General features: G+C 49.3%; 1 protein-coding gene across 2 annotated transcripts in view; it reads left to right on the top strand.

The window, feature by feature from the left end:
* Window positions 1-5729: 5729 nt before the first annotated feature.
* Window positions 5730-12943, top strand: part of ARHGEF2 (Rho/Rac guanine nucleotide exchange factor 2) — an 886148-nt gene continuing 878934 nt past the window's right edge. For both annotated transcript variants that reach the window (XM_086945348.1, XM_086945349.1), the window contains exon 1: window positions 5730-6381. The gene's annotated coding sequence lies outside the window, so the exon portion shown is untranslated. The remainder of the gene's footprint in view (window positions 6382-12943) is intronic.

Below are 12943 nucleotides of genomic sequence, written 5' to 3' on the forward strand. Positions count from 1 at the left end.
GGCTTAATGTCAGTGCATAGAGGAGAGTGGTTTGGAATGGAGTGTCATAGAGGGGAGTGTTGCATAGTAGACTGTTGCAGAGTAGAGGGCATAAAGTGGAGTGTCATAGAGTGGAGTAGAGTGTCATAGAGTGGGGCAGTGTAGAATGGAGTGGAGTAGGATAGAGTGGAGTTCAAGTAGAGTAGAGTGTCATAGAGTGGATCAGAGTATCATAGCATGGTGTGGCATAGAGTAGAGTAGAGCGTCATAGAGTGGAGTGGAGTAGAGTGTCATAGAGTGGAGTGCCACAAAGTTGACTGGCGTAGAGTGGAGGGGTGTTGAGCGGCATAGAGAGGAGTATGGTGTCAGAGACTGGAATGGACTAGAGTGGCATATAGTGGAGTAGAGTAGAGTGGAGTAGAGTGGAGTGTCATAGCCTGGAGTGGCATAGAATGGAGTGGTATAGAGTGAAGTGCCATAGAGCGGAGTGGCACAGAGTGGCATATTGTAGAGTATGCTGGATTGGTGTAGAGTGGAGGGCATAGAGTGGAGTGGCACAGAGTGGCAGAGAGTGTTGTGGAGTTGGGTAGAATGTAGTAGAGCGCAGTGTTATAGACTGGAGTGGCATAATGCGGAGTCATGTAGAGTGGAGTGTCGTAGAGTGATGTAGATGTCATCGAGTGGAGGGACGTAGAGTAGCAATGTGGAGTAGAACGCCTAGAGTGGAGTGGCACATAGTAGCGTAGAGTGGAGCAGAGTGTCATAGAGTGGAGTGTTGTAGAGTGGAGCGGCATGGCATGGCATGGAGTGGCATAGAGTGGAGTGTCATAGAGTGGCATACAGTGAAGTGTCGTGGAGTGGAGTAGAATGGAGGGTCATTTGGTGGAGGGGAATGGCGTAGAGTGGAGTTGAACTGAGTGTAGTACAGTGTTGTAGAGTGGATTGTTAGACTGAAGTGTCATAGAGTGTCATAGAGTGGAGTGGTGTAGAGTGGCATAGGGTGGAGTGTCATAGATAAAGTTTCATAGAGTGTTGAACAGTGGAGCGCAATAGAGTGGAGAAAGTGTCATACAGTGGAGTGGCTTATAGTGGCATAGAATAGAATGAAGTGTGGTAGAGATCAGTGCTTTAGAGTGGAGTGGTGTGATAATTCCCTGCCATTACAGACAACACATTTTCAATTGAAATGACCATTACATTTGAAGACATACAGTTTTATCGATAGAATTATACAGCACAAAAAACGGTAATGTGATACACCCTCTCCACTGCAAGATTTTCACATAAATCCTTTCATGTCATACAGTTCCTACTAATTCAATAAGACTGTGCAGTTGGGCAACATAAGCGTCAAGGCTATCGGGACTGAGTCCACTCATGCCATGAGAAGATGATGTCTTATTCCTGGCTAGCTCACACTGCCCTATCTCAACCCCTAAACCTCACTGGGTACTGGATGGTATCTGCAACCTCAGAACATGACAGCCCTAATTCCCCAAAGGCAATCTTGGAAACAGATCTACCTTTTTGTTGTGATCTCAGGCATGTCCAAAAGTAGACACAAGAAGTACACAAATTTGCATTTCAAACATTTATTGAAGCAGTTGGATTCTTGTGTAAAATACGTGCACTGCAATGATTTGTAAAAGAAAACAGCATTTTAAACAGCATGACCAGACTAGTGAAAAAGATAAATAATTCAACCATTATAATTGTTGCATTGATTATATTAATACATAGAATTTTGCTCCCACCTATTGCTGCCTATCCTAGAGAGCGTAGGGTGAATGCAGTTCTCGCAGATACCTTGAAGTGGTCTAACTCCCCATTTACTTGTCTGCGTGTTTCATCTGGAAGCCAGTTTGGTGTAATACAGGCCGCCGTTCCACTCTCGATAGAGATGAGATTCAGCTGGGCTAGAATTCAGGCACGAGCGACCACGACAATCTATGGAAATGCTCCTCTGCCGCACAAAGGCTCAGGCAGGTTTATATAATAAAAGCTGGACCCACTGTCACTCCGTGCGAGTTCAGATCCTGCTGTCATTGTTGATTCTACCAATTCAGATCTGTCTCCAATCAGACAACACTCTGCAAGGCAGTTTGCGCAGTGTACTTAGTCCTTGGCCAGAATGTATGATGGTATGATAATGTGACTACGAATAAGTGTATCTGTAAGCTAAACATTTTCTAAGTAACCTTTTGCATGCAAGCAAAATGTGCTAAAAGTCATCATCTGAAAGGACGTCAACTTTAAATGTGAACATGTGGAAAATGAGAACCTTTGTGCGCAGGCCCTAGTAACCTCACGATACTCACTTTGCTCTCAGAGAGAGAAAAGTAAACACCAAGCTCTCTGGAATACAGAAACTGACATTTGACCTCTGTCTTTATAAAGCAAATGTGACACGATAAAAACAAAATGTAAAGGCTTGTTTAGTGCTCATTCACTTCTGAATTCCAGTATGATCATTTTGCATTGCTTTAGCACTTCCCACTCATCTACTTCCAGCGCCTATGGTATGCGTGTGAAATTGAGGCAGAGGATTGCTTAGTCATGCTACCAGTTAAGAGCACTGAGTAAAATGAACAAGCTTGTAGACAGTACATAGTTCCTCACAGGCATGCAAGATTGATGTACTGGATAATAAGTAGAATCAGTCAGGCAGAAAGATAGGAGGCAGGAAACCTTTTCAAAGAAATACAGGATGTTTACTGCTGGGAACTAGCATACAGGTGACAACTAAAAACATGTACCTCACGAAAAATAAAAAAGAGCTCTCAGAAAGTGAGCACTTGTGAAAGAATACAAGGAGCCAATCAGAGAGGTGGCAAATGGGCTATGCTCCACTGGAGGGACAAAGACATGCTGGACAGCCTAAAACAACAAGCATTGGCATAGCCAATAGGTCTCGCCTTTAGGATCTTTTGAGTGTTTTGCTAGAGCTATTGACTGCCAATGTGTTAAAGGTATGTTGTAGACCAGTGTGGCTGCTTTCTATAATGCTTGAGGCAGTACAAAAGGGAACGGTCTTTATGCACCTTAGGCAGCTTAAATATTTGAATTTTAACAAGAATGAGCTCCTAATTCACTGGGGATTGCACTTAATAAAGTGCAGCTGTTCTCCCAGTTGATTGGTGGGGTTTAGTGGAAGTCAAACAAAGTCAGTCACTTCAGGCTTGCGCATGCTTCCACTATACCTTTGTTGTAACGCTGTGAAGCGGCTGCCCTAAGCCCACCCAGGGAAGGCTGCTTGGCAGCTTCCTCATACAATGCAAATCCAGTGTTCACTCTTGAGAAATCGCTGTACTGGAAATGCTTATAAATGAAAGCCATTGTAAATATCTATTTAGAAGTAACACTTAAATGTGTTTGTGCCTTACCTTGCAACTCGCACCTTTGTTTAGCTTGTAAATCCAGTAAGTGCACCTGTCATGGAGACCCCATCAAAGACACCCTTACGGTGCATATCCTACTATCCAGAGCTCCATCATTATAACATAACATATGTATTCATAAAGCGCATATTCATCACTACAGGTATCTTGGCACTGCACAACAGATCTTTGTTGTTACCCAACTCATTGGTACTCATTTTATCAACCTCAGATGGATGAAAGGCTGAGTGGACCCGCCGGGATTTGAACCTGTGACCATGAGGTCAAACACAGGCCCCTGCAGTAGATACATTAGTCCACTGAGCCACCAGACCTGGCTTGTCAGGGTATGCGATGTAGCAGTAGGAAGGGACACAAAAGAACCGCCAGGTATCACTAAGGTAAGCTGGTGCACCCTGAAGTTATCGCAGACCCCGTGCCTATGCTCCTCTCATAGGCTACGGAAACTCCTAGCCGGGTTGGCAAGGAGACTCCCCTGCAATACCCCCAGCCCAATCTCATTTACCAAGGATATGGCCAAACAAGTGGTGAAGTCACCTGCACCCGTACCTGCCCGGACCTCGAGGAGCCTCTGAGGCGGCCGCACTGGTGGTCCCAAAAAGAATTCAGAGAGGCGGGCAAGCGTGGCTTCTCTCCCCGGGCCCCGGCTTGGCTTTGTACAGAGGCAATGAACACTACACTCTGCGCTCAGCGGGACTGCGGGGGGGGGGGGGGGGGGGGGGGTCCGCTGCTTTTCTCGCTGCAGTTCCCCGTCTCCCTCGGGCCGCCCTTGCTGTTGATGTCAGCAGCCCCTCACACCTGAAGTGGGACACGGAGCAAAGTCTCCATCAGACCCGCTCCCCGTTGTTCTCATTGTGGCGGCCTAGCCCCGCCCACTGACTTTTGGCGTCCGGTGCTTTCTGGTTACAAACCTTGCGGCTCGCACTCTCCAGGGGATGGGGGTATTGTGCTGAATGGGGGTTTCCATCGGCGGCACTGCCTGAGTGTGAGAGCACATCCTGACTTGCTCTCAGATTGCTGATTGCCACCGGCAGCCCGGAATGGATCTTCTCCCTTCCCCCCTCGGCTTGGGAATCCCGGGCGAGATTTATTGCTGTGTTGCAGTGGGCACATCCAATATACGGAATGAGCGAAGGGGGAGCCCACTTCCAAACTCACGCTCTCCCCTCCAAATGACCCGAGCACCAGGGCCAGTGTATCGCTCACAATGTGTGCCTGGAGAGAGGGTTGGTGAAGCAGCATACTTCAAACCAAGTTCTCTTCACGCGCTTTGCTAATATTAATAAAGAGAAAACAAGCGCTGAAAGACAAGCGCGGTCCTGCGGCCGCGAAAATCCATCTACAGTATTTACCTTACAGGAGCAACCAGCGGCGGGTGCGATAATTGCAAGCAGATGGCGCCACTGCTCGCTCCTGCAAGGTAAACGCTGTACATGCACGAGGGCTCATTGGTAAAAAGTGCAGAACATGCACTAGTTTCCACAAAAGGCCGGAGTGAATGCAAGAGGTCACTCCAATGTAGAGCTTGCGCGCTACCTAGTCGAGACCTAAAAAAAAGCCATCAAATAGAAAGCAAGCATATGTGAGTTACAAAACACCAAGCCAGTGGGTGGAAATACATTTTTCATCTTGTCCCCAATCTGTGGCGTAACATTAGCATCCGCAGCCCCTGTAGTGCGGGGGTAGGAGGGCGTGCTCCAGGGAGGTAGCCCCTTTTAGCACCCAGCACTGCAAGAGCTGTGGTGGCTGGTAGGCTTTGACCTAAATAGACAGCTGCTGTGAAAACCCCAAAACAAAAAAAAACGGATTGCTTTCTGTTCACAATCTATGAGATAAATATTTTATTGTGGAAAGATTCACTTTTGAAATGAAAAATAGTTCTCCTTAGATTACAGTGAAGCACACTGTAGGAGATGGAATGATACACCAAACAACCAATAGAACGAGGTGAGACGGGTATCCTGCTCTGTGAGGAGCCAAAGCCTACTCACTGTATATTTGAAAGAGTTTGTACCAAGGACTCTTGCAGGCAGTTGTGCTGGCAAGCAAGGCCAAGAAAAGCCCTGGAATCCTTCTGTTCCGGACAGTCTGAACATTGCTTCTGCGCGCGCTGTGTATAAATCTTCGGCTGCTGGGTGTGTAATGTTCGAGTCAGCAGCCGTAAAGATGTGTACGCTGCTGCTGCTGCTGTCTGTAAACATTTAGGCGCAGCAGCCATGTGTGAAGTGTTTTAACTTTAATTGCAGAAGATAAGGGGCTTTGACAGAGGGTGGGTCCGCGCCTGACCCTGCTCGGTGCGCTGCAGCATGGCCCGGGAGGCGGCACTGTTGGAAGCGGAGGAGGAGGCGGGGAGGGCCGGGCCGGCCGGGCGATGCGTTGCAGGAGTCTGGGCGAGCGGAGCGAGCAGGAACTGCAGAGTGACAGGGTGAGGGCAGAGCGGAGGGGAGGGATGGAAAGAGTGAGAGAGGAGAGGGAGTGGAGGCAGGAAGCGTGAGACGGGTCACGGGGGAGGAGGGGGCCGAGGACGAGAGACAGGGGTGCAAGTTACCAGGAGGGGAAAGAGAGAGAAAGTGGAAAGAAGGAGGTTAGGAATACGTGGGTCAGCTGCAGTGGTCGGAGAGAAGAAGAGAGTGAGGGGGAAAGAGGAGAAGTGAGAGGGAGATAGAAGGGAGGGGAGAGGTTAGGCAAGGAGGGTGGTGTGAAGAGAGAGAGAGGAGGAGACAGGGACAAGTGACTGAGGGGAGAAGGGATGTGAGAACGGAGACGGAAGAAAAGAAAAAGAAGGGAGCGGGTCAAGTCAACGTGGGAGTTGCACTAGGGGCGAAGAGACAGTGCGAGGGGAAGGACCGAGTCACAGGAGGAAGCGCGAGACGGAGGGAGTGTGGGGGCAGAGAGACCACCGGATCAAATTATCGGATTTACAAACGCACAAGACTTCCTGCGCTTGAAGGAACACCCCCCGGAGGGGTCTGTGGGACGGAGACCGCCGCAGCCGCGCTGTAAGGTAAGGCTGCTGTGCACTCACAGCATCAACTTCCGGCCGATGCCCCCCACCCACCCCTCAAGTGGTGCCCCCGGCCCCTCAGACTCGCTCGCAGGAGTGGAGCCAGCTGTGGGGCGGCCACAGATGTGGGCACGACTGGGTGTCTGTAGAAAGTATCTACAGCTGTGAGGAAAACACCCGCGGGCGCGAGGGCAGGGTTGTACGTGTTTGTGAGTGCACGAGGACAGGTGTGAGTCGGTGGAACAAGATGCAAGGGAAGGGGGCAGCGGGTGTGCTGTGCCCGTGTGGAGCACATTTCACGGCGTGGGGGGCAGTGACTGTGGAAGCACGGGTGTAAGGTGGGGGACACGTTTGCGTGTGGAAGCACAGGTGTGAGGTGGGGGACACGCGTGTCTGTGGAAACAGGTTTAAGGTGGGGGACACGCTTGTCTGTGGAAGCACAGGTGTAAGGTGGGGAACACGTTTGTGTGTGCAAACACAGGTGTAAGGTGGGGGACACGCGTGTCTGTGGAAACCCAGGTGTAAGGTGGGGACACGCGTGTCTGTGGAAACCCAGGTGTAAGGTGGGGACACGCATGTCTGTGGAAGCACAGGTGTAAGGTGGGAGACACGCAACTGTGAAAACACAGGTGTGTGCGGAACTCAGTCACTGGTGGGTCAGTGCAACTCTATTGCAGGTGTTATTACAGGTGTACAAGTGTGGTGCCTTTTCATGTGCGTGGGAATGATGTTTGTATTGGAAGCACACATGCGTCATCCCGGGGAGACTTCTGTGTCCGAGAAACATCTGCACGCGACTGCGCATGCGTGTCCAGGTGTGTCAAGTCAGGGCTGTGGCGGAGAAGCGCTTTCTCAACTCGTGTGTGTATTTTGAAACGCCTTCCGTGTTATGGGAAGATATGAGTGTAGTTAGGAACACAAACATGTATTTATGTATTGGGATTGCCATGTATTGCATTTTAAATGTGACTAATCTTTAACACATGCACGCGCGCAACAAGTGAATACATCTAATTAAACATTGGAATGTTGAGAGCTCGAGTGAAGACAATGGCGGGCCCAGGGCCAATAATTGTTGATCAAGACTGTCTGCACCTGCATTCCGAAGTGTCTCTTTCTATTTATATCTGTTCATTACAGCCTCCCCTCAGGGGGTGGAATGTTTTAACAGGCTTATAGCACTCCAGCCTTGGGCTACAATGGTTGTTAACCTAATGGCCCTTGCCTGTGCCTCAAGCCTATCACTTTGGTTTAGGGCCTTTAACCAGTGGTCGAAGTGGGGGAAAAAAAGTAGGGGAACTGTGGGTGGAGAATCAGGGGGCGGGAATAACCGGAGATTGAATCAGTGGGCGGAGTCGGGGTGTGGCTAGAAATAGCAAAACATACCAATTTTTAGTACGTTTAGCATTTCACTGACCCGTTACAGCTTATAACGTTATTTAATTAAAAGAATGGATATGTTTATTTGAGGTTTAATTCAGGAAAAAGCAAACACTCATAGGGAATACAGGTTTATGTAAAGCGGGTGAAATATAAGCAGGAACAACATGTTACCTTAATGCTTTTACTCTCATTGTTCAGAAATCCATGATTAATTTTTGTCTCAAACATTGAGGTCATGAATGCAGGGCTCCTCCTATACAAATGTGTTAAGCAGGGCTCAGAAGAGAAAGGGACTCTTCAGGAGAATCTAGACTCACGGAAACCCACAAAGGCTCCTTCATATTCATGTCAGCCAGCTAGCTGCTCAATCATAATATAGCCAAAAGAACAACTGGTGGGCAGAATGCAGAGCAATATCATACATTCACCCCAGTGCAGAGAGCTGGGCCTAAATCCATTGTTTATTTGCTCGCCATTCCAGTTTGGACCCAGCCTTATGCAAATCAGTCTTGATCCTGCGCCCAATGAGAACAGTCTAGCCCGAACTGCCAGGCCAGGTCCTCCCTGGACTGGAAACAACATCCTAGGACCGGTTTCGGGCTTTCAGCTCTCATCAGCCAGGATAGCCTGATTCCAGTGGCATGGAGAGCATGGGACTCATGTCTGAGCATACCTGTCCCACTCGGGGTGACAAATGCAAAAAGAAAAATTGATGGAAAGAATGCAGAACAATGTCATACATTCACCCCAGTTCAGAGATCTGGGCTTAAATCCATCGTTTTTTGCTCACCATGCCATTCCAGTTTGGACCCAGCCATATGCAAATCAGTCTTGATCCTGCGCCCAATGTGAACAGTCCAGCCCGAACTGCCAGGCCATATGTATTCAAGTGTCCTTTCATTCGGGAAGTGAACACAAAGCAGTACCCACTGAACTATACACATAACATATTGCTCTTTGATAAACATGGTACATGTTCTTTGCAGCAGGCATATTACCCCTCTTCACTACCTTAGATGAGTAAAACAGCCACTAGACAAAACATGCTCCCATCTCTCTCCAGCAGGTACATTGATTACCAAAGTTATTTTGGCACTTGCATTGTTGACCGAAACCTGCTGAATATACAAATAAGTTTGCAGTGTTTTTAAAACTCCTGCACTTGTACAAAACCCGTCCCCCCCAAACTAAACTGGCCCCCTACCCTTCCAGTCGCCCTGGGAAAAGCCTGCTCCTGCCCTTTCACTGCTCCTGTCCAGTCAGTACTCCTGCTCATGCTCGATCAACACTCCTGCTTCGTCAATTCCCCCGCCCCCTCCCTTCTCCTGGCCCGTCACTTCAAGTTCAAGTTTGGCATTTATATAGCGCACTACTCACCCATAGGGTCTCAAGGCGCTTGAGGGAGGTGGGGGATTACTTATCAAATATCCAGGTTTTGAGTTGTTTTCTGAAGGAGAGGTGGTTTTGGGTAAGGCGAAGATGGGTGGGGAGGGAGTTCCAGGTTTTGGTCGCAAGGTAGGAGAAGGATCTTCCCCCCATGGCGGATCTGCGGATGCGTGGTATTGTGGCGAGGGCTTGGTTGGATGATCGGAGTTTGCGGGAGGGGGTGTAGAAGGAAAGGCGTGTGTTGAGGCATTTGGGTCCAAGGTCGTATAGTGCTTTGTGTGCGTGGGTGAGGAGACGAAACGTTATTCTTTTGCTGACGGGGAGCCAGTGGAGGTCTTTCAGGTGACTGGAGAGGGTCTGGGGGCTCGTCACTTCTCCTGCCCCTCACTTCTCCTGCCTATCACTGCTCCTGCCCTGTTCACCGCTCCTGCTTTGTTCACCGCTCCTGCCCTGTTCACCGCTCCTGCCCCGCTCACCGCTCCTGCCCCACTCACTGCTCCTGCCCTGTTCAATGCTCCTGCCCTGTTCAATGCTCCTGTCCTGTTCAATGCTCCTGCCCCATCACCTCTCCTGCCCATCACCTCTCCTGCCCCGCCACCTCTCCTGCCCCGTCACCTCTCCTGCCCCGTCACCTCTCCTGCCCCGTCACCTCTCCTGCCCCGTCACCTCTCCTGCCCCATCACCTCACCTGCCCCATCACCTCACCTACCCGTCACATCACCTGCCTGTCACGTCACCTGCCTGTCATGTCACCTGCCTGTCATGTCACCTGCCTGTCATGTCACCTGCCTGTCACTTCTTTTACCCGGTCACCTCTCCTGCCCTGTTGCCTCTCCTGCCCTGTCGCCTCTCCTGCCCCATCACTGCTCCTGCCCCATCACTGCTCCTGCCCCGTTCACTGCTCCTGCCCCGTTCACTGCTCCTGCCCCGTTCACTGCTCCTGCCCCCTTCACTGCTCCTGCCCCCTTCACTGCTCCTGCCCCCTTCACTGCTCCTGCCCCCTTCACTGCTCCTGCCCCCTTCACTGCTCCTGTCCTTTCACCGCTCCTGTCCTTTCACCGCTCACACCCGGTTACTGCTCTAGCTCATGGCCAGTCACCTTCTCTGCCCCGTCACCTCTCCTGCGCCGTCACCTCTCCTGCCCCGTCACCTCTCCTGCACCATCACTTCTCCTGCCCCGTCACCTCTCCTGCCCTAGTACCTCTCCTTTCCTGTCCCCTCTTCTGTCCGGTCACTGCTCCTGCCCAGCTTACTTCACTCTGTGTACAACATTGACAAAGGTGTCAAGCTGTGCTGGCTGGTAAAGTTTGAAAGTGGTGGGGGTGTAAAATGAAGACACCAATGATCAATTAGTGAGCAAACATAAGTAGGCATAAGCTAAAGAGGAAGGGAGGCATGGTATATTGTTGACTGGACAGGATAAGCCTGGTACCAATAGTGTAGCGTAAAATGAACAGTGTTATTAAACAAAAGAGAAAAAGTTTTAAAAGCTTGGTGCTGGGTACTTTTATGATACGTCTTATGGGTCTACCAGCACAATACTCTTGACAGGCCAAAACGTGTCATTGCTAGCTCTTTCAAATTATTCACAAAGAAACATTATTTTGCACTTCATGTGTTTAACGCAGTTCTCGCTCTTTTGCTCTGCAAAGCGATGAGAGGAAAGACTTTCAAATCACGTCATTTGAAAACACACACACAGCCATTTAACATTTCAGCCAGGGCAATGCCAAATACTTTAAACTCACCAGGGCCTGCATATGGTGACTTTCAGCCAAGCACAAAAAGACAGTAAAAAGGTTTGCATGGCGTTCTGCAGTCATACAGACAATTCCAACCCTTCTCTTATAATGGTGTACAGATTCCTCGCTGCACTCCTGGCTCTTCTAATGCACCTCCGCAGGTTGCTAAAGGAAACAGCAGGCTGCGCGCACCACGCGGTGGCACTTCACCAGTGCATCTGTTTCTAAGTTTTGAAACCCATTTCACTGGTGAAATTAAATCCTGACTAGAATAAATGTTAGCGTACAGCAGCACCATGAAGTGAGAGAAGGAAAGCAGACATGGTGGCTGATATGTAGCCACTATGGTAACACGTAATTAAATTCGCACATGTGAGCCCCTTACTAAAAGTATGTGCCAGGAGTTGCTGATACAATTGTGCCACAGCATCCTGTCTGCAAGATATCGACGGAGCTCACTTGGGGAGGCTGATCGGTGCTGAGGAAGTTGTTCTGCAATCACCTTCGGATAAAGTCCGCGCTACATAAAAATGCATTACATTAAAAAAAAAGATCGTGAAGATAACAAGCCACGCATTCACACTTATCTGTAGAACATTAACAGCGCCAGGGTTGAGTTTGCCGCCTCCATCCACTAACCACACACACACTCACAACTCACTCGTCACAAGATAGCCACTGGTGTCAAGTTCCCCACAGTACCCTGCTTGGGGAAAGCTCATCTCTAATCATCAACTCTAATCTCAGGGCCATTTGATATGCTAAAGGCAGAGGGCGGCGCATTGTCATTCGAAAGAGGTAATCAGCCTCAATCGGAATGACAATGGGCCTCCTCGGTCTGTGTGAGCTCAGGGAGGGGCTGCTGCAGCCTCTGGAGTTCACAGAGAAGTGCAAGCAGCCCCTGGAAGCGAATGAAAAAAGTTTTAAAGTTGGACTATTCTTGCCGTCCCGGGACTCTTTTTTGAAAGCAAGAAGTAGGGGATCGGACTGAACAATTTTTTAGAAGTAGGGGCACGCCGTGCCCACCGATCCCCCTCCACTTCTACCACTGCCTTTAACAACCATTATTGCCCTCAGTAGTGGGCTAAAACAGCCATAAAACGCATGGGTGTAAATTCTGGATATAATTAATACAAACGATTGAGGATCCTGTAAACCGATGCGCAACTCAAAAGGATTCTTTGTAATTCCATTGAATTGCTGCAGGGGTGGGATTATGAATTAGAAACAGCGAGGGAGGGAAAACAACAGGGGCTGCAATGAAAAGACCAGGAAGTCACGAGTGGTCTCTCCCAGCTCTCAGAATAACTAGGAACACAGTGTCTTTGTTACAGGTGAGAAAAATCCCTCTCACAGTTAATAAAAAAGGAACTACTCGAATTGCTTTGTAAGGTGAGTGCTGCGTTTGGTATGCAGGCCAAGTTAAGTGTCGGTTGCATCCCCACCTTTGTGACGCAGGTGGCTTTGTGACGCAGGGGGTGTACGTGTCCAGAGCACAGATCACAAGTGTGCCTCCGGGAAGATGCTCAGAGGGTTGCTTCTGGGCAGATGCTCAGGGGATAGGGAATGTTCTTTTCTAGAGCAGAGATTCACAAGTGTGTCTCTGGGCAGATGCTCAGAGGATTGGTCTGGTGCATGTGTGTAGCACCGGTGTGTCAGGACAAATTAAGAATTCAGTAGTCCAATCATGGAAAAAATTCCCAGACTCAGTTTATCATATGCAGTGTTTTATATACAGTTGTCAAGACTCATTTTTAGGAGACTAGTCAGAAGTGACAGCCAACACGTGTTTCGCCCCCTTACAAGGCTATCCGGCCTGGGGCTTCCTCAGGGCATTATGTTTTGTTATGGACTGTAATTTGTCCGAGCGGTCAAGTTTCCTTTCGTGTAATATCTTAGTTACGGGCGTAAATGTGTTGGAGCAAACGGTCTCAGCCGCTGATGGCTGACCATAATGCCATGAGGAAGCCCCAGGCCGGATAGCCGTGTAAGGGGGCGAAACACGTGTTGGCTGTCACTTCTGACTAGTCTACTAAAAAGGAGTCCTGACA

Source organism: Lissotriton vulgaris, chromosome 12 (genome assembly GCF_964263255.1).
Source record: "Lissotriton vulgaris chromosome 12, aLisVul1.2, whole genome shotgun sequence".
Taxonomy (NCBI): domain Eukaryota; kingdom Metazoa; phylum Chordata; class Amphibia; order Caudata; family Salamandridae; genus Lissotriton; species Lissotriton vulgaris.